This window comes from Staurois parvus, unplaced genomic scaffold (genome assembly GCF_062004578.1).
Source record: "Staurois parvus isolate SC_StPar_1 unplaced genomic scaffold, SC_StPar_1.0 ptg000356l, whole genome shotgun sequence".
NCBI lineage: Eukaryota > Metazoa > Chordata > Amphibia > Anura > Ranidae > Staurois > Staurois parvus.
Window position 1 is genome coordinate 3,331,707 of NW_028318152.1, and position 22,330 is coordinate 3,354,036.

The window sequence follows — 22,330 nt, forward strand, 5'->3', positions numbered from 1 at the left end:
GAGGGAGGAAAGAAGGAAGAGATGGAATGGATGAAGGGAGGAAAGAAGGAAGGAAGGGAAGGAGGGAAAAGAGGATGGATGAAAGGAGACAAGGGAGGGACGAAGGAAGGAAAGAAAAGAGGGGAGGGAGGAAGAAAAGGAGGGGAAGGAGGAAATAAAGAAGGGAGGGGAAGGAAGGAAGAAAAGGAGGGAGGGAATGAATGAAGGAAGGGAAGGGAAGGGAGGAAGGAAGGAATGAAGGAAGGGGAAAAAAGGAAGGAAGGAAAGAAAGGAGGGGAGGAAGACAGGAGTGGAGGCAATGGAGGATGGAGGAAGGGAAGAAAGGGGATGAAGGAAGGAAGAAAAGGGAGGGAGGGAATGGATGGAGGAAGGGAAGAAAGGAAGGAGGGGAGGGATGGAGGAAGAAAGCAATGAAGAAAGAAGAGGAGGGAAGGAAGGAAGAAAAGGAGGGAGAGAATGGATGGAGGAAGGAAGGGAATCGATGGAGGAAGGAAGGAAAGAAAGGAGGGGAGGAAGAAAGGAGTGGAGGGGATGAAGGAAGGAAGAAGGAAGGAAGGAAAGAAAGAAAGAAGGAAGGAAGGAAGGAAGGAGTGGGTGGAAATAAGAAAGAGGAGATGGAGGAACCAAATAAAAGGGAGGGAGGGGAGGGAGGGAGGGAGGGAGGGAATGGAGGAAGAAAGGAAGGGAATGAAGGAGAGGGATTGAGAAAAGAAGAAAGGGAAGGAAGGAAGGAGGGAAATTGATGGAGGAAGGGAAGGAAGGAGGAGAGGGAGTAAGGAAGGAAGGGGATGCATGGAGGAAGGAAGGATGGAAGGGTGGAAGGAAGAAAAGGGAGGTAAGGAATGGATGGAGGAAGGGAAGAAAGGAAGGAGGGGAGGGATGGAGGAAGGAAGGAAGGAATGAAAGAAGGGGAGGGAAGGAAGGAAGAAAAGGATGGAGGGAATGGATGGAGGAAAGGAAGGAAGGAAGGAAGGAAGGAAGGAAGAAAAGGGACAGAGGGAGTGAAAGGATGGAGGAAGGAAGGAAGGAAGAAAAGGAAGGGAGGGAATGAATAGAGGTAGGGGAGAAAGGAAAGAAGGAGGGGAGGGAGCAGAGAAGGATTGGAATGCATGGAGAAAGAAAGGAATGAAGGAAGGTAAGGGAAGGAAGGAAGGAAGGAAGGAAGGGGAGGGAGAAACGAAGGAAGGGAGGGGGGGAAGGAAGGAAGGAAGGGAGGCATTGGAGAGAAGGAAAGGAGTAGAGGGAGGGGGGGAAAAGGAAGGGAGGGAAGGAAGAAAAGGGAGGGAAGGGATGAAGGAAAGAAGGATGGAAGGGAGGGAGGAAATGGAGGATGGATGAAAGGAGGCATGGAAAGAAGGAAGAAAAGAAGAGAGAAGAGGGAGTGAAAGGATGGAGGAAGGAAGGAAGAAAAGGAAGGGAGGGAATGGATAGAGGAAGGGGAGAAAGGAAGGAGGCAGGGAGTAGAGAAGGATTGGAAAGCATGGAGAAAGAAAGGAATGAAGGAAGGGGAAGGAAGGAAGGGGAGGGATGGAGGGAGAAAAGAAGGAAGGGAGGGAATAGAGGAAGGAAGGAAGGAATGAAGGAAGGGAATGGAGGAAGGAAGGAATGAAGGAAGGGAATGGAGGAAGGAAGGAAAGAAAGGAGGGGAGGGAGGAAGGAAGGAATGGAGGAAGGGAGGAAAGGGACAGAGGGAGTGAAAGGATGGAGGAAGGAAGGAAGAAAAGGAAGGGAGGGAATGGATAGAGGAAGGGGAGAAAGGAAGGAAGGAGGGGGGAGGGAGTAGAGAAGGATTGGAATGCATGAAGAAAGAAAGGAATGAAGGAAGGTGAAGGAAGGAAGGAAGGGAGGGAAGAAAAGAAGGAATGGAGGGGATAGAGGAAGGAAGGAAGGCATTGGAGGAAAGGAAAGGAGGAAGGAAGGAGGGAAGGAAAGGAGTAGAGGAAGGGGGAAAAAAGGAAGGGAGGGAAGGAAGAAAAGGGAGGGGAGGGAGAAAAGAAGGAAGGGGATAGAGGAAAGAAGGAATGAAGGAAGGGAATGGAGGAAGGAAGGAAAGAAAGGAGGGGAGGGAGGAAGGAAGGAATGGAGGAAGGAAGGAATTGGAGGGAAGGAAAGGAGTAGAGGGAGGGGGAAAAAGGAAGGGAGGGAAGGAAGAAAAGAGAGTTAGGGAAGGGATGAAGAAAAGAAGGATGGAGGGGAGGGAGGAAATGGAGGATGGATGGAGGGAGGCATGGAAGGAAGGAAGAAAAGAAGAAAGAAAAGGGACAGAGGGAGTGAAAGGATGGAGGAAGGAAGGAAGAAAAGGAAGGGAGGGAATTGATAGAGGAAGGGGAGAAAGGAAGGAGGGGAGGAAGTAGAGAAGGATTGGAATTCATGGAGGAAGAAAGAAATGAAGGAAGGGAAGGAAGGAAGGAAGGAAGGAAGGGAGGGAGGAAGGAAGGAAGGAAGGAAGGAAGGAAGGAAGGAAGGGAGGAAGGGAGGAAGAAAGAAAGAAAGAAAGAAAGAAAGATAGAAAGAAAAGAAAAGGAGGATGGAAGGAAGGAATGAGGGAAGGAAAGGAGGTGGAAAGAAGGAAGGGAGGGGAGAGGAGGAAGGAAGTGAAGGAAGAAAAGGTAGGGAAGGAAGGAAGGGAATGGAGGAAGGGAAGAAAGGGGATGAAGGAAGGAAGAAAGAAAAGGGAGGAAATGGATGGAGGAAGGGAAGAATGAAGGAAAGGGGAGGGAAAGAAGGAAGGAAAGAAAGGAGTGCAGGAAGAAAGGAGTGAAGGGGATGAAGGAAGGATGGAAGGAAGGGTAGGGATTGGATGAAGGAAGGAAGGGAAGCGATGGAGGAAGGAAAGGGAGGGATTGGATGGAGGAAGGAAGGAAGAAAGGGGAAGGACAGAAGGGAACGGAGGAAGGAAGGACAAAAGGAGGGAAGAAAAGGAGGGGAGGGAAAAAAATATAAAGTGAGTGGATGGAGGAAAGAAGAAAAGGGAAGGAATGGATGGAGGAAGGAAGGAGGGAAGAAAAGGAAGGGAGGGAATAGATGGAAGGCGGGGATGGAGGAAGGAAGAAATGAAGAAAGGGGAAGGAAGGAAGGGGAGGGAAGGAAGGAAGAAAAAGAGGGGAGGGAGTAAAGAAGAAAGGGAATGGAGGAAGGAAGGACAGAAAAAAGGAAGAAGATGGAGGAAGAAAGGGAAGGACGAAAGTGGAGGGAGAAGATAGATGGAGGAAGGAAGGAAGGATGGGAGTGGAGGATGGGAGACAAGGGAGGAAGGGGATGGAGGAAGGAAGGAAGGGAATGGAGGAAGGAAGGAATGAAGGAAGAAAAGAGAGGGAGGCAGGGAATGGATGATGGAAAGAAAAGGAAAGACGGAGGGAGTTAGGAAGGAAGGAAGGGAATGGATGGAGGAAGAAAGGAATGAAGGAAGGAAGGAAGCAAAGAAATGAGGGGAGGGAGGAACAAAGGAAGGTAATGGAGGTAAGAAAGAAAGGAGGGAAGGGAGGAAATAAGGGAAGGAGGGGATGGAGGAAGGAAGGGAAGGAAGAAAAGGCAGGGAGGGAATGGATGGAGGAAGGAACAAAGGCAGGAAAGAAAGGAGTAAAGAACTCACATGGATGGTTCCTGGCGTACTGGCACATTCAGAAGCATCACAGAGCTGCCGACTCATCTGGACACAAGCTACATGGACCGGAGTGTGGGTGGGGACAGGGGGAGGCAGAGCAGATCTGCGCTCTCTCCTCTGCTCTGTCATTGTTGTGGAGGATGGGGGGAGGGGCTGGGCTCTGTCAAAGAAGACGAGCATCAGAGACCAGCGGGGGGGCTGAGGTGCACTCAGGGTGGACCCAGAAGGGAATCCAATGCACAGTTAAGGATGATCGGTGCAGTGGTGGGGACAGTTACATGCACCGATCTCCCTGTATGGTTTTCAACGAAGCAGCTGGAAGCCGCTTCTCCTCTCCCTCTCGCAACTTTCTGCCTCCTCTGCTCCCCACACTGTCACCGCCAGTCCTCTGCTCTTTGGGTACACATTTCTCCCGCCTCCCAATCTGCTCCATCCTCATAGTCGCATTCCTGTCTGAATAATGTGTCTGGGTTGAGGCAGACACATTATTCAGACAGACCTAAATATGCTGCCCCTGTATGACATCTGTTGAGCCTCTCAAGGGGCCCTGTACTGACCCCCGTTCACACCAATCCTATTTGTCATGCAATTTGACAGTTCAATGTCAAATCGCTATGGAACCATTTAAATTTGTGCAACTCCGACTTTTGAAAAAACATTCCTGTACTATTTTTAGCAATTAAGCTGCACATGAAATCGCACTGACCAGCAATTACAAGGAGTACAATTTCAAAGTTGCATTCAGTGTGAGCCAGGGCTTAAAGTCCTATAGATTTGTGTAGGTATTTTTATTTTGGATTTATTCGTCATATGCAAAGATAAATACAGTATATTGGAAACCAAGCCCATCTCTAAGGCCTGATTCACACTAGTGCAATTTCAGATGTGACTTGAGTTGAGCAGAATCGCATGACATGTTGTTTTCAATGGTGTCCATTTACATCAATGCGACTCACCATGGAGCGATTTTGGAAACAGTTCCTGTACTACTTTGCTGTGATTTCAGCCCCATAGAATATATAAACCATATCAAAGTTGCACCCATATAGCACTACATAATTGCAGTAAAAGTCAGATCAAAATTGTATCACAGCAGTGTGAACCTACTCGAAATGAAATGTGTCAGTACAAGTAATGCATCTAAGATGTTACATTTTGGGGTTGTAAGGTATTTTCAGGAAAAATATACACTATACCCAGCAGATAAACAATGCATTATTTCTGATCCAAATATTATTACTTTTTGAAAGTGACCCATGCCATTGCTCCTACTATCCCATCTAACTGTACCTTTGCAAAGATGATGTTGTAAGCTAGTGCTCGCTTTCTAGCAATCCCCAAACAGAAATGGAATAAGCCACTTTAATAATTTGTAGTGGAGCACATGACCTACATATGTCCATGTGGCCCCTAACACTTACCACACTAAAATTAGATCTCTTGATATTTCTGTAATGTGTATTATATTTGGGACTAAACCAGTCCACCTGTGCCTTGTGTTCTGCAGTAAATAGATGTCACTGGAAAGGATGTACCCACAGTCATCATGACCTGTAGAACTGTCACGAGGTCACCATATTTCCCAGTATCGCTGTTACCAAAGAAAGGCCATGGCCAAGATGTATGGGAAGGGTGTGTACATGACTCAGAACATGTAGGTAAAAGCATATTGGCCTTGTTAAGAAACAAAACCACAAATGCATTCACAAACAGGGAGTGATATGCTAATTACCAGTAATTTATTCTAACGCCAAAGATAACTCAAGCTAGGAATATGGAAAGTAAAGGGGATTTCTTATCTAGGAATATTTAATAGGATATGTGGAAAGAGCTTTTTAATTATAAGAAATCTGTAGATACTTAAACGTCACACTTATCAGGATGATATTATAAAAAGAAGCTTAAGCGAAAATCATCATCACAATGTGAAATATTTGGCACACTATTATTAACCATAGGAGTTGAATTTGCATAAAATTATATATCAGTAAATGTATTTTTGGAATAAATTTTAAGATGTAGCGAGATTCTTTTTTTCTCTCTATTTTCCAGCCATCTGAATCAGTCTCTGCGGAGTGCGGTTTTATTCTCTGTAGAAAATAGCGAGTGACTCACAAATCAGCTAACGCTGTAAAACAACTCTTTCCATTGAGCAAGCCGCCACATTATGTTTTGTTATCTGCATTGTACACACACAATTTTACATAGAGCTGCACACAGATTTTTTTTTTATAGTCTATTTCGGGTGAATGGGTCACAGGCAGAAAAAACAGATCACTTGATAAAATGCCCTGTTTGGTTACATCATGGTACACTTATAGTAAAACAACGCAAGTCATAATCACAACGTAGAAAGCAGGGTTTATTTAAGAAGAAAAGTAGAAATGGAAATAGTAGTTGTTGCCAATAGCACCCTTCTATATGTCAGCTGTCATTTTGTATCATGTTATTGATTTAAATGGTTCTATAGTCCAGAGTAAATATAATGAATTGATTTTTTTTCCAATAAAACTTCAGTCAAATGTAGATCACTAAAGACTTGGGTTTCCTTAAAGCTCCACTATGTTTGATTTTTTTTTTTGTGAATGTGTATATTGTGGGATGTGGATAACAATCTATATTTTGTACATTTTCTATTATATATATATTCTACTCCTAGCATAATATTCTTTGTTCTTATCTACTATAACACAACTAAGATCATATTTCATCATTGTGCCATGCTTTGGTTGAGATTAAAATAAATCCAAGAGTTTATACAAGCATAACTATACTTAACAGAATTCCACTTGGTTTTCAAGGTTGAGATTTCAAAGCCTGGTAGTTTTTGGCATACGGCTTCAGTGTCTAAGACAAGTATAAGAAAAAGTGTCCCCAGGGACAGATTAAGACATCATGCTACCTTTCGCACACTTGAATGGTGACACCCTTTTGTACGGCATGACCTTAAGAGAGCGATTCACACCAGACATCCCAAGAATATTGCTACACTGAAACAGTTTTGTGAAGAGGAGTGGTCCAAAATTACTCCAGATCGTTGTGCAGGTCTGATCTGCAACTACAGGAAACGTTTGGTTGAGGTTATTGCTGCCAAAGGAGGGTCAACCAGTTATTAAGTCCAAAGGTTCACATACTTTTTCCTTATCGTAGATGTGTCAACAAAAATGTTAGCATGTGCCAGAGATTTCTGTAGGTCTTTAGCTGACACTCTGGGATTCTTCTTTACCTCATGCAGCATTCTGCGCTGTGCTCTTGCAGTCATTTTTACAGGACGACCATGCCTAGGGAGAGTAGCAACAGTGCTAAACTTTCTCCATTTGTAGACAGTCTGTCTTACCGTGGACACTTGAACATCAAGGCTTTTGGAGATACTTTTGTAACCCTTTCCAGCTTCATGCAAGTCAACAAATCTTGATCGTAGGTCTTCTGAGAGCTCTTTTCTGCGAGGCATGGTTCACAGCAGACAGTGCTTCTTGAAACCAGTAAACCCAAAACAGGTGTGTGTTTTTTAAGGGCAGGACAGCTGTCAGCAACACATCCAATATCATCACACTGATTGGAGTCAAGGTTGGCTCACTCCTGGCTCCAATTAGCTCTGGGAGAAGTCATTAAGCTAGGGCCTCACATACTTTTTCCTCCCTGCACTGTGAATGTTTACATGTTATGTGCAATTAAACCATGGCAACATCTAATGTTTGTGTAGTATTATGTTCAGCAGACTGTGTTCTTCTATTGTTGTGACTTAGATGACGTTCAGAGTACATTTTATGCCCAATTCATGCAAAACGCCACGTAATCCCAAGGGGTTCACATACTTTTTCTTGCAACTGTACATCGTAGAACTTAAAACAAACATCCTTACATGCTTGTATATACATTTTAGAGCTTCACATGTGCATGGAGTGTTCAGAATCCTGGGGTTCCCTCATATCCAAATTCTTATACTTTCTAGCAATATTTGTTCCATTTCTTCCTGTTAGTCATTAAAGTTGTACATCATAAGACAAGATGGTGTGTAAAGTGTGGGCATTATGCATATTGGACTCTCAGGCCAAATGTACACTGGGTGTATAAAGTGCCTCTTTTAAGGGTGTTTGACTTTTTTTTCAGCCTCTAAACACCCCTCTGTGTTAGCCTATATACCGTGATAGGTTGCCACTAGTGTCCATCCGTGAAATTCCCTTGCTACTAAATATTTCACGGTCAACTGTTAGTGGTATTATAACAAAATGGAAGCATCTGGGAACAACAGCAACTCAGCCACAAAGTAACAGGCCACATAAAATGAAATAGCGGGGTCAGCACATGCTGAAGCGCAAAGTGCGCAGAAGTCACCAACTGTCTGCAGAGTCAATAGCTAAAGACCTCCAAACTTCATGTGGCCTTCAGATTAGCACAACAACAGTGCATAGAGAGTTTCACGGAATGGGTTTCCATGACCGAGCAGCTGTTTCCAAGCCTTACATCACCAAGTGCAATGCAAAGCATTGGATGCAGTGGTGTAAAGCATGCAGCCACTGGACTCTAGAGCAGTGGAGACATTTTCTCTGGAATGACGAATCACTCTTCTCTGTCTGGCAATCTGATGGATGTGTCTGGGTTTAATGGTTGCCAGAAGCGCGGTACTTGCCTAACTGCAGTGTGTCAAGTGTAAAGTTTGGTGGAGGGGGGATTATGGTGTGGGGCTGTTTTTCAGGGGCTGGGGTTGGGGTTGGGCTTGGCCCCTTAGTTCCAGTGAAGGGAAATCTTAAGGCGTCAACATAGCAAGACATTTTGAACAATTTCATGCTCCCAACTTTGTGAGAACAATTTGGGGATGGCCCCTTCCTGTTCCAACATGACTGCACACCAGTGCACAAAGCAAGGTCCATAAAGACATGGATGAGCGAGTTTGGAGTAGAGGAAGTTGACTGGCCTGCACATAGTCCTGACCTCAACCTGATAGAACACCTTTGGGATAAATTAGAGAGGAGACTGCATGTCAGGCCTTCTCGTCCAACATCAGTGCCTGACCTGACAAATGCGCTTCTGGAAGAATGGTCAAACATTCCCATAGACACACTCCTAAACCTTGTGGACAGCCTTCCCAGAAGAATTGAAGCTGTTAAATCTGCAAAGGGAAGGCCAACTCAATATTAAACCCTATGGACTATGACTGGGATGTCATTAAAGTTCATGTGCGTGTAAAGGCACATACGTTTGCAATATAGTGTATATATGTGTATGTATATATGATATCTCTTACAGTAGTTATCAAATCCAAGTCAAGGTATTGAATATAGTCTGTCAGACTGCTGTTCTGCACCACTTTACTATCTTTTGGGGCTCAGAGATTTCTCACTGTGAATACACTTAAATCCAGAGACCGTGGTGTATAGTATCATCCAGATCAGCCCACCAAGAATTGAGTGTGACTGCTCTATGTGCTCGGACAGTTATATTCCCTGTAGGATTTTATACCAGGTTGTCTGATCCCCCCTAAGGGAGCTCAGCAACCTCACAGATGTGAGTGCATCATTGTATTTTACCTTCTTTTCATGCATGGTATCAAACTATCTGTAAACTATTATACTATAACAATCTCTTCCGTGGCCTCTGTCTGTATTTTTTTTCTTTTCTCCATATCCTTGGAGGTACCCCGGTCAAATTAATATTCTGGCCAATGGAATGAATGCCCAAACACTTGATACGCCTAAATGCGTCTAGACACGTTTGCAAAATGCAGCTTCAGGCACTTTTTTAAACTGCTTTTCTCCTGACAGGAGAAAAGTGTTCAGAGTAACTGGGCAAATAGCAAATGTGCATGGGAACTCAGGAGTTACCACCTCCAGGCACTAGTGAAGCTCTACAAAGGTAAATAAGGTTACCTGCTTCTGATTTTTTAGGCCAGGTTAAGTGCTTTAGAGGCTAAAGCCACACAAAATTGATAATTCACATGTAGACTAATGCTGTGAGTTCGTTCACCTGCCAGCTTTTCAATACATTTTATTGAAATTTTCATTTTTTTTCAATCATAGGTATAAATCATGTTTTATACATTGCTAGTGGGGTGTCAGAATATATTCCAAATGCAAAAAGTACAAAATATATTAAATAGGTCACTTTATAATATGGCAGACAGAAGTTAACGTTTCCCAAAAAAGAACCACGCCAAGGGTCCAAGCTATCTGAAGTCTAACTTCTGCAAAGAGACCAAAGTATTCTCTCCTAAAATAAGGTAAAGAGTTGCTAACATTTTTATTATCTTATCCACTGTCTAATAACCAGTCACTCTAAAACTGATTCTGTGGAGAATTCTACATATACACAAAAATAAAGAGAAAACAGTATGGAATCAAGAAAGAAAGAGAAATTAAGACAGGAAATCCCATGCATGCAGTGAATGCAATATAGAGGGACATACAATTGCCTGACAGCTCTTAAAAGATATGCGCATCAAAGGTCTATAGGGAGAGGTCTACATGCTTGTGCTTCTAGTGAGATCCAGTCCATTTGATAACAATAGATTTATATTTGGTATAATTGCAATAGCTGGACTGCCCTATAATATTTGTGAAAATCCAGAACCCCTAGACCACCTGTCACTTTTTTATGTCAATTGGGAATACGGGGGGAGATTTCCCTAAGGTATTCCTAAGTCCATGTCTGTCCCTATAGGTAATTTTGCTTGTTGCTTTTAGGTCAATCAGTGTTGTCAATCAGCTGTGTATTTACTACGAGGCAAACAAGGCATTTTGCCTGGGGCAGCAATTTTCAGGGGGGTGGCACCACCCCCCGGAAGAAGTGGCAGGAGGGATGGGGACCTGGTGAGGAGGTTCCGTGGATGGATGGCAGGCTGCAGGTTAGTTTGATTGGGCGGTGGTGGTAATGGGTGAAGATGGCAGCAGTTGTTGGTGACAGGGGCAGGGGGGGCGATGGTGGGTGATAAGCTGTCATTGGGTTGGGGGAGTGGCGGGCAGCGCTTCCACTATAGGTGTTACTACAGTCCAGAGCACTCTAGGCAACGCTCAGAGCTGACCCCTCACCTGATGGCACAGTCAGAGCTGGTTTTGGGTGCTGGGAGGGCCCCCAATTCTTGTGTTGCTTAGTGCAGCACAAGAAGTTAATACACCACTGCTGTCAGTCATTCACTTCTGGGTTCTCAACAGTAACTAATAACAACGGCTATGGCAATGGGGATTTAATTATATGAAAGCCCAGTTGTAGCCAAAATTTGGATAAAGCAGGGAAGGGGTAGAAACTCCTTCATATTGGTATGAATAGCAATAAACCCATGTGACAGACAGCAGTTTTCTTATGGCACCTACTTTTTATAGCATATGAAAAGCTGTCCAAACATGTACATTTCTGTTTTACTATAAAATAGCAAAACGGTTGTTTTATCACCCCTTCTAATGAATAAAATCTACATTTGACAGGATAACTGCACCTTTTAAAGACGGTATACATAGCATAAGTAACATATGTTTTATTTCAGCTTGGGAAAGTGTTACACTGTGGTTCGTTATAGTTCTGGTGGGGCGCCAGATGTAATCTGAAAAAAACCACACATACACACGTGTATACAGTATATAGTGTAGGCATAATAGGGCTGGTATTATATGTATTGATTTTTTCCCATTATGAAGCTTTTAATCAGTTTTGAAGTGTGAAAATGAAAGATGGCCCAGTTTGTTAACACAAACCAATCAGTTTAGTAAAGCTAAGGTTAAAGAGGAGAAGACATAGACACATCCTTTTTTCATTTGTGAACATTATGGAGTGTTTGAAGGGGTGAATACATTAGAATGTATAGTGTGTTTATAAACTTATCTCCTGATATTCAGGTCTAGTCACAGCATGCAATTAAATAAATCATATGCATACTCACTCAAATGTACCAGTATGGATAGTTATGAAGAGACAATCAACAAGTGAACAGGCATTGCTGGGCTTTCTTATCAGAAAACTGAGAAGGCTGTGCAAACTAGACAGCATGGTAGTACCCTATATTAGATGTTGACCTATAAAGTAAAGATTTTATATTTTATACTAGTAATATACATAAGGATGTCATTATAGCAGCTGTAAGACAGGCCATAGGCAGAGTGAATTTCTTTCCTACAGTCAGTGTTGATGGGGGAATCCCTCCCGCCAGGAGAACACAGCAGCTAGGAATAATCGCATATAAAATCCGGCGAACTGGTTATACCCAAGTTAATTGATCGAAAATGAAAATCGAAAATGAAATCAAAATTATACACATGGCAGCACACAGTGCTGTCCACACTAAAGCTTTAGCGTCGCGACAAAATTGACACCTCATGTCAAGTCAGAAGGAGTTGAAGCTTTTCAACGCTTCCCATTAGTCTATGGTGATGCTTCTCAAATGCCTGGCAGGTGTTTGAGAAGCTTTTGCGGGGCGTTAATACCATTAACTTCATTATAGGCGTTTGTGGTGTGGTTTAACGTTTGGAAAATGCCTTTGAAACCTCAAAAATGCCCTTAGGGCGTTTGGGGAGTGTTTGGGGAGTGTTTGGGGAGCGTTAAAAATGTTTGGGGAGCGTTTGGGAAGAAGTCAAGTGTGAACAAGCCCTAAAGCAGACAGGAACCCAGATGGTGGATTGGTATACTGGCAGTGAGTTTTAATATTATTTGTAATATACCCAAACTGAAGAAAACTGCTTTATTTGTCTCATTTTGAGGGGACAGTAAAGACTTTACTGTTTTACTTTTACAAATGGTTAGTTACTTATCCTCTATCTATTCCTTACATAGTGGAGTGCAAGTGACTTGTGCAGAAGCAGGCATCCCAAATGCTGTGCACCAGATTGTTCCTTGGCATTACTTTTTACAGGGGTCACATGAGACATGGAACACTGTCTTTTGCTGGCTTTTATAATTTATTGTTCAGTGTACTCAAATTCTGCTTGACTGGGGACAGGCTAAAATTCCTGCAGTTTTACAACATTTACTTTGTAAAAATGTTATCCTCTTCTCCTCAGTTAAAAAAAAAACCAGTGTTAAGAAAAGATTTACTTCCTTCTGTAATATGAACAAAACAGACTCTTAGTGGAAAGTCCTTTATTAAATCAAGATTAGCTTAGCAAAAATGTCTGGTTTACTTGAGGCAGTATCAGATAAATCTAGTATGGAATATCTGCCGAGAGATTCTGTAAATATGCTTGAAAGCTTTTAATTAACAGTATGACGTTGAAGCTGCTTGCCTTCGAATATGTATCTGATGTTAGATTTCTGACAGATTAAACTTTAGGACTGTGACAACAGTAGATTTCTTGCTCCAAGATTCCACAAAATAGACTTGAGCACTTGAAAAACAACGCAAAACTAATACGAAAGTTGTCGTCTGTTTGTTTTCTCAGGTTTCAGTCTAATTCTGAGTGGGATCCGGTTCTGAGCAAAACCCGAGAGGTTTACAAGAGACACTTCATAAGGTAACGTGGAGAGAACAGACACTCCGCCAGTGAGCTGTGTATGTATGGATGGGACGTGTTTAGATTATCTAAGGGTGTCAACTGAGGCTTCTGAGAATTGGAGGAAAAAAGTACATGGGGGAGGGAAGGCAGACAAAGAAGAAGGAATATCTGAATTAGGGCAAGTGTAGAAAGGGGCTTGATCATTGGCTCTTTGGGACATTTCTGCACATTCTCTGGAATGTTTTATGCATATAATCTATACTCGTTCTTCCCGCTATCTCAGTGGAACTGGCACAGGTACTGACAGAATGCTGTAAAAGATATCTCAAACTTTCTGTGCTCTCTCTGATCATCTGCCATGAGAACTGACATTGCATTATAACTGTCATGTTACCTAGTAAATTACAGCGAGTCACTGAAAAGAAGCTGTATTGAAAAGAAAAGAATGTCACAAGACTACTACGGCTATCCCATCCAATGCCATACATTGTTATTTCAGGTGCTTATATACCGTTGTAAATTTACGTAGCGCCTTACATATATATTGTACATTCACATCCGTCCCTGCTCTCAAGGAGCTTACAATCTAAAGTACCTAGCTCACAATAATACATACATATAGCCAGGAGTCAATTAACCTACCAGCATATCGCAGACACAGGAAGAACATGCAAGAAACTGCAGAATCTCCAAGCAGGTAGTGCCGTGGTTTGGATTCATACCAACAACAGACATTATAGGGAAGATATTGACAAATATTAAAAAACTATTCTCCCCCTTTAAAAGATTTCTTATGGTGGCCATATACACTTCATATATGATTTGATCAAAACAATATAAAGCCACAAATGATCATATAGCCATAACTCCCCTTCCGATCTATTTAGACTTAGTTTCAATCGGGTTTGATCAAACTGAGTTGTTCAGCCCAGGCTGAATATTATGGATCCTTTTGCATTGATCGGCAGCACTGAGATACTTTGTTAATGAATATGATCTTATTTTGATTGATCAGATTATGAGATTACATAGTGGAAACACAGATGCAACCGATAATTTTCGATTGCAAGTTATGTTAAATCAATTTTACCTATTGGAGAAGACTGATCGGAAAAAAGTTGATAATTTATCAAAACAAGTATGGCCATAACTTGTGAATGGTGGAAATCTGAATATCACTTACAAATTGCTAAGACTATATGGAGTAACATTTATTTGTAAAAGTACTCCACAGAACACTATTGCACAAAATATGCATGTAATAACAACTATGTACCATCACCCTTTTGAGCCAATTCACACCAGAATGCAGTGCAAGAAACCCATGGATGTTGGATTTCTATTGCCTGATGCCCGGGACATATAGTTCTGGGCATAGGGCAGGTAGTTTTTTTCTACCTTTAGCCCTGCTGCGGGCAAGCCGCGGGCTCACCTGTCCCTTTCTTTCACTGACCTGGAAGTGATGTTATGATGTCACTCCCGGGTCCCCGTTGAGAGATTCCCGGCCATGGAAGCAAGGAAAGAATGTAATGTTGTGCAATGTGCACTGCATTACATTCAGTGGAGCACAGGGGAGACATGCAGGGTCTTTTAGACCCTGGATGCCTCAATAAAGGGAACCTGTCACCAAAAAATCATCACATAGGGGACTTTGTCAGAATAAGAGCAATATTTCTAACACCAGACCTCCTCCTAAACTGATAACCTATAGGGAGTTTTAAAAGTGTTGACCTATAGGAAATATAGGATACTAAAGTTCGTCGCCATTTAAGGTTTGACATTTTGGATACCTATTTACTCGGTGCAACCTCTTCTTTTATATTTTACAAAAAATTGGGTAATTTATTGCTTTTTTGTGTTCTAAAATTATCTTACTTGTATTTTTTACTGAAATTTTGCAGTAATATGCATCATAAAAAATTGGAACTACCACTATTTTATTCTTTAGGGTTAAAGGATAAGCTAAAGGGATAAAGAATAAGCCTGACACCCCATTCCTTAGGAGCAGCCAATTGGCGCTCATTACACTGCAAATTCTCTCCCCTCCCTGCTAGTCCCCAGGTGCGGTGCTGGAGACAGGCATGGAGGGAAGAGGAGATAAACAGTGCAATGTTAAATATATTAAATGTTTAAGTCGCCATAGAGCCCCTTTTGTTTTTAAAAGCCCCAGGTATTCCTAATATCAACTCAGATTTAAATACAGTTTTGGTTAAAAAAATTTTTTTTTTCTTTATTTATCTGGACAAGTAGATTGTCATGAGGGACAAGTAGATTGGGGCACTGATTTAGTCCCTGTGAAAGTAGTTTTTCCACACCCCTGAAACCTATTTTTATTGTGCGCATTTCCTGCACAATGGCCAAAACACACTGCACTTGGGATCTACAGCGGATGTCAGTGTTAACCTATCAACACCCCAAACACAGATCACAAATGCAGTACACTTACCTGCACCAGATCACATGGTACAGTAGAACCATGTAATCCTGTTGTTTTGTGTTTGGTGCACTCAAATTAGCAAATTTTGCATTGCATGTGAGCAAATTATGCCCCATTACCAATTAACCCTGTTGGCACCCTGTCGCACAACATCTTTCAACTAAAAAGTTAGAAGGAGCCGGGTGGAAAATTGTTAGCTGAAAGACACCTGCATCCAATCAGATGAAGACTTAAAACCCCAAACAGATGTAGGCTGAAGGAAAGACATCTATATGTATATGGCCAGCCTAAGAGGGGAATTTCCCTTATTGTGTGGAGCTTTGCTTTCCCTTCCTGTAGCGCCTCTGAAACACAAAGTAAAGGGACATCTTCCTATTAGGGCACAGAGAATAAAAAAAAAAATAGACCGTGGTTTTAAGCCTTCGGCAAAATAAAGTTTGATCTTCAAAGTTCTTCACAGTGAGAGCTGTGAAAATGTGGAATAGACTTCCTCAAGAGTTGGTTCTGATCAGTTCCATGGATTGCTTTAAAAAAAGACCTGGATTCTTTCTTAGATACACAGAATATAACTGGATACTAACATTTATAGGTAAAGTTGATCCAGGGAATATCTGATTGCCTCTCTGGGAATCAGGAAGGAATTTTTTTCCCTGCAGGAGCAAATTGAATCATGCTTTGCTGGGGTTTTCTTTGCCTTCCTGTGGATCAACTGTGGGTATAGGATTATAACTTTTTCTTTTTTTTTAATGGTTGAACTGGATGGACTTTTGTCTTTTTTCAGCCAGACTAACTATGTAACTATATATACACTCTAACTAATGCATAGAGTCTTTTGCATCTCTTTGCTTTATTGTACTATCCACCAGTAGCATCATGAGCAAATAAGATAAGCATTGCTTCATTACACTCACCCGGATATGACCTCACACGCTCAACATAGGAAACCAGAAGTACGTCTACTGACGCATTTCGCCTCTCCTCAGGGCACTGTTAATTCGCGACTTATTTTAAGTAATAATGTGAGAAGATTGAGCACTATTTTATTCATTTAAAAGTCTTTGCAATATTGCACTATTGGTTCACCTTTGTCTTCCTATATAACACATTGTTATGAGGGGAAATCCCTTTTGAAGTTGGATGTAAGGAAGCTCTTGTATATGGAGGAGGCTATGGAGAGGAAATTTTCTCTGGAAATTTGAGGATAATATTGTATCCATAAAGTGCAATTTATTCTTATCTCTGGTGAGTGCGGAATATATCAGTATTCACAGGAATGTGTGGATCCATGGAGTCTTTTCTCTGTATTTTTGGTTTCATCACTTTGTGTATTTGGACACAAATTTTATAATTTTTTTTCATTTTGGTGGTTTTGGACATTTATTTTATAACCGCAGAATTTATTATGATTTGTGTATAATTATTTTTTAATTTCATGTTTTACTCTGTTTTATTGTTTCACTGATTTTTTTATTTTGATCAATCTTTGTTTCATATCAAGGCACAGCAGCATTCATTTTCAAACTTTTCACATAGTTCTTGTGGCGCAGGTTGTTTTTGTTTTAGTTTTTTTGCTTTGCTCCACTATCTGGTTCATTACGCATGCTTTCTCTGAGTACTGGACTGCTAATAAGGTAACCTTCCTTATTAAATACATTATTAATTACTTGATTATTATTAATCCTTATTATTCCTTATTACTGAGGCAAAAGTATTAAAAGCTGTCTCTACTGAATTCAAATATTTCACTTTTAATGCAAAACTATGTTTTCCCTTTGCAAGACAAAGAAGCGGGTTCAGTTTAAAGCCAACCCCCCGCAACATCTAACACTTACCTTCCATTTCCTCCCACGTTGATTCATTCAACCCTAGATTTTTCTTTCTGTCTGTGTCTCTGTGGCAGAATTTCCCTCACTTACTGTCTGGTAAAATTTCACCATGATAGAAAGTGAGTGTAAATCTCTGTAACAGAGCTGCGGATAGCAGTACACAGGGTTTTAGTTCTTCCCCACTCTAATCCTTCCCCTAAAAATGTTTAAAAAGCTTTGGCTGTATATATCTTGTCAGACCTATGGAAAATGATCACTTCTTCCTCCTCTGCAGCATGCTGGCAGGGGATAGACTTTACTACTCACACTGTGACAGATATGTACAAAAACAAACTGTAAGTCTTTGAATACCTTTAGTTTTGATGTACCTGCAATGTATTTAGCTAGCTTAACCACTTGCCGCCACGGCCTATGGTCAAATGAAGGCTGGGCAAACACTTCGTCCCTCCAGGAGGGTGCCATATGGCGCTCTTCCCGGATAGCGCTTTGCACATGCCATCAGGGCCACACTGTGGCGAGATCTGTCACTGGCCGTGTACCTCGGACACGGCCGATGACAGATCTGTGTACTGGCCCCATTGCCAGTACCATGTGACCTGCTGTGACCAATCACAGCAGGTCACATGACAGTTGTATACAATGGATGGCTTCCTTTCATGCCATCCATTGTATACAAGTGTGTCTAGCTGTGAATGGCCACAGCAATCACAATGCACAAGCTGGGCCAATCACAGCCCATCTGAGGCCAATCACAGCTAATCACAAAAAAAAACTGAATGAATCGATTTCATTCAGTTAAATGCTTGCTTATAGCAAAGAAATTCTTTGCTATAATCAAATTGTGTAAGAAAAAAAAAAAATACTGATAACTTTCCCAAAGTAGTCCAATGTTACTATGGTAAAATTATACTACTTTGGTCATAGTGCAATCCTAAAAAAAAGAAAAAAATGTAATAAAAAAGAAAAAAATTTAGAAACAATTATCAATTTTTTTTTTTCGTTCTGTCACCAGTCAAGTGTCCCTGATCATCGCCACACCTGTTATATGCTGATGCTGTACTGCACTGGTGACAGTATGTAAAAAATAAATTGTAAAAATCATTTTTTTCATTTCTTTATTTTCCGAAAAATTACAACTTCAAAAAACTCGCCATGCCTCTTATGAAATATGTTGGACTGTCTACTTTGCAAAAAGGGGTCATTTGGGGGATATCTGTACTGTTCTGACATTTTTTGGCCTCAAGAAATTAGATTGGCTGTCAGTACTTCAGGATTGATCAATTTTCAGATATATCCCATAGTTTGTGAACTCTATAACTTTCCTACAGACTAAATAATAAACACTGATTTGGGTTATTTTCACCAAAGAAATGGAGCAGAATACATATTGGCCTAAATTTATGAAGATCAATTATTTATTTGCAAACTTTTATAACAGAAACAAAGAAAAACGTTTTTTTGTTTGTTTGTTTTTTTCAAAATTCTCGGTCTTTTTTTGTTAATTTCGCAAAAAATAAAAACCCCAGTGGTGATTAAATACCACCAAAAGAAAGCTCTAATTTTAGTTTGGGTACAGTGTTGCATGACCGCGCATTGTACTGCATTGTACTGCGGATGGGCAGCCTCTACAAGCACAGCAAACCAGCTGTACATAGTGCGCCCCCACCCGTCAACTCCCGCTGTGAGTAGACACAGCAGGATTTGGTCAGCAAGTCCCGGCCAATGATTCATGGCTGGGATCGGCTGTGTCCAATCACAGCCCAGAGCTTTGTGTTGACAAACAGCACTGGGTTCTGTACAGAGAGAACAATCTTTTTGTTTCTCCACCCTGCAAAGTAGGGAAAAAAAACAAAGTGAATGTTTGTGAAAAAAAACAACACATAATACACACATAATCCCTTGATTACCCCAAGATGTTAATTCCTTCCCAGCCAGTGTCATTAGTACAGTGACAGTGTATAGTATTATCACTGATCACTGTATTAGTGTCACTGATGGTGTCAGTCAGGTCCCACCCAGTGTTAGTGTCAGATTACCTGCCACACTATAAAAGTCCCACTATATATCATTGATCACGCCATTACTAGTATACAAAAAATAAATAAAAATTCATGTATATATACACCATAGTTTGTAGACGGTATGACTTTCAAACAAACCAATCAATACATACTTATTGTGTTATACAGGGGTTGCTCGCTCTGCACTAGCACCATTCACATAGTGTCTTGCAGCTTTCTCAGTGACTGCAAAGTGTTCTCTTATGGAATTGGTGGAGATTGTGACATCACTGCCCTGTCTCTCCACTTCATCCAATCAAAGATTGCCTGTGGTTACTATTCAGGAGGGCAACCACTCAGCACAGGACCTTGAAGGTAGCAGCTATCACTGTAGTAGCAGTGACTATCACAGTGATTTCCAGTTTCCACAGGTGTAAGCAGGGCCGTCTTTAATATTGATTGGACCCTGGGAAAACATTTTCTGCCAGGGAAATTATTTCCACATTTCTAGGGCATAGAGCAGCCCATTGAAATGAATGGGCTGCCCTACACATGACAAACATCTTCATCCACCCTGTCAGTACATCTTTGCATCCTAAATTTCCCTGCTAACCTCTGCACCCCAAACCTCCCCTATCTTCTTCACTCTGACCTCCCCCCACCACCTCAACTCCACATGCCTCCTCTGCTCATCTTTACACCCACCTTCCTTACCTCTGTACATTCCCTGCTTGCTCACCTGTGCACCCTAAACTGTAATTCTTCTTCTACCTACCTCTGCAGGCAGGACTTTGCCCCTGTTACCTCCCCAGTTGGCAGCATTCAGCAGAGGTGATGGGGGCTCCAACCTCAAGGGGGCATAATATATATATGAATGCAGCTGATATTTACATATGAATGCCCCACTATTTACATATCAATGCTGCTGGCCCACCTCTTTTTACATATGACTGCCATTTATTTGCATGTGAATGATGACAGGGTCTGCATATGAGTCATGGCAATAGGGCAGAGCTGGGCAACATAAGTGACAGCACTTCATACTGAGATATCGGGGCACAGTGTGGGACGAAGACTTCAAGGGACAAGGGAATGTAAACGGGGACAGTTGGCAAATATGGGGCAACTGCTATGGGCCCCACAACAATGACTGGGCCCAGGGCAGCTGCCCCTTTTGCCCCTCCTTACAGATGGCCCTGGGTGTAGGGAAATGTTTCCCATTAATATGTGATCTCTTCTTCTTAAGGTGTGTCTTCATGATTCACATAGCCCTGTTCCTTTATAAGGCTGTCGGAGAAGCCATTTTAGGCCAGTATCCAGAGAGAACAGCAGGCCTGCAAGACTAGAGTGGAAGCACTTTCCTCTCTGGGGGAAGGGGATGCCATGAGACCTAAGGCCTGGAAAGGACGTGATGAGAGACTTTATTAAATAAGTGTGCACCAGGGCAACACCTCCAGAATAGCAGTAGCAAGAGTTTGATGAGTTATCCTAGCCATATTTTGTAAAGTGTTACCATGCAGTATGGACTTTGTGTTACCAGTATTTGGGACTGTTACTGACATATGCTTTTGGGACTGGTTCCCTTAACAATATGCAAGTGACTGTTTGTAAACTGTTTCAGAATTTACAGTAAAGTTTTGAAAAGCCACTGCAATGCCTCATTATTGCCCATACATACAAGAGAAATCAAGTAAGTTGTTTTAAATACTAGCTCTGGGCAAATATAATAAAAATTATCCTTTGCAGTGGGGTTGTGTCCACACTGCAAGGGATAATTGCTCCTTTTGTATAGGGGAAAGGAGAAACAGTTCTACTTTCCTGATCCTCCACTTCCCAGCAGATGGTGCTACCACACAATCCGATAGTGGACTGTCTCTCTGTGTCTTCACGTCCAGTGCAGGGCTGTGGACCCTGCTGTGGTCTTGATGACATCAAGATCCTAGACCAGTGGAGCGTGGGGATGCAGACCCTGCATGGATCAGTCTAGCTGGAGCAGGTAAGTAATTTTCCTTTAATTCTTCCCCTAGGCATGAATGAATAATTAACCCTTGCATTTCAGGCATAGTCCCACTGCAAGGTATATTTTTCTTTATTTGCCCAAAGTTGGGCTATACAGGAATTGCAATGCACACGTGAGAAAAAAGCAAGAAATGTAAAAAAATGAGGAAATACTCTGATGTGTAAGATGCAAGCCTGATCAGCCTAGGAGCTTGTGGTGGTTAGGAGAAGTGGTCACCCTCTTCACCCCAGTGTATCACATACCATACGGTGACTTGGGTCTTTGTCTCATGGACCTCCGACATTCAGCTAAATCTAGAGAGCCCTAACCTGCAACCATGATAAATTGTAGGGCCCTCTCTGAGTGTGCTCCAGGAATATGTGGAGTTGGAGATGGACCAGAGGATAGAGTGAAGAGGATATTGGAACCGCCATCGTGCACATGTCTGGCAGACATAGGACAGTTTCATAGTTCAATTTAAGGATGACTTATTTTTTGAAGGCCTCAGCTGTGAGAGTTCAGGCATGTGCAGGTAGCTTGGGGCCACCTACATTGGGATCCCACAGGTGTGGAATATGCATACTTACATAATCCAAGCTGAACCAATGAAGAAACTGAAGAAGTAAAAGTTTACCCTGAAGAAGTAACGTGACCTGTGACGCAACATGTTGGGCAGAGTCTAGTGATGTCACTTCCAGTCATGCTCAAACTGGCATGAGTGATGTGAGGAGCCATTTTGATTGATGGCTATGATATGCTTTTGATTCATTACTTTTGCGAGTGTATTTTTTACTTGAATAAAGTGTTCATATTTTATGGGCTTGCACTATGATCTATTCCCTTTATCTTTGATCATATACACCTTAATTCCACTGGATATCCAAGAGCATGTTCCCTTAAAGGGCCAGAACTAATGAAGTAGCTACTAAGGATCGGCAGTGGATAAGCAGAACCTGGTTTCATCCCTAAGCGCATATGACCTATCTGTTAGGTCAGGGAAGAAGGTGAGTGCATTGTGCACCTACCCGGTGATAGGAAACACCACAAT

At 42.0% G+C, this 22,330-nt stretch overlaps 1 protein-coding gene across 4 annotated transcripts in view; it reads left to right on the forward strand.

Annotated features, from left to right (window-relative positions):
- CHRM1 (cholinergic receptor muscarinic 1) overlaps nt 1–22,330 on the forward strand; it is a 372,474-nt gene that overhangs the window by 224,677 nt on the left and 125,467 nt on the right. For all 4 annotated transcript variants that reach the window (XM_089684791.1, XM_089684792.1, XM_089684793.1 and 1 more), the window contains one exon: nt 12,967–13,038. The gene's annotated coding sequence lies outside the window, so the exon portion shown is untranslated. The remainder of the gene's footprint in view (nt 1–12,966; nt 13,039–22,330) is intronic.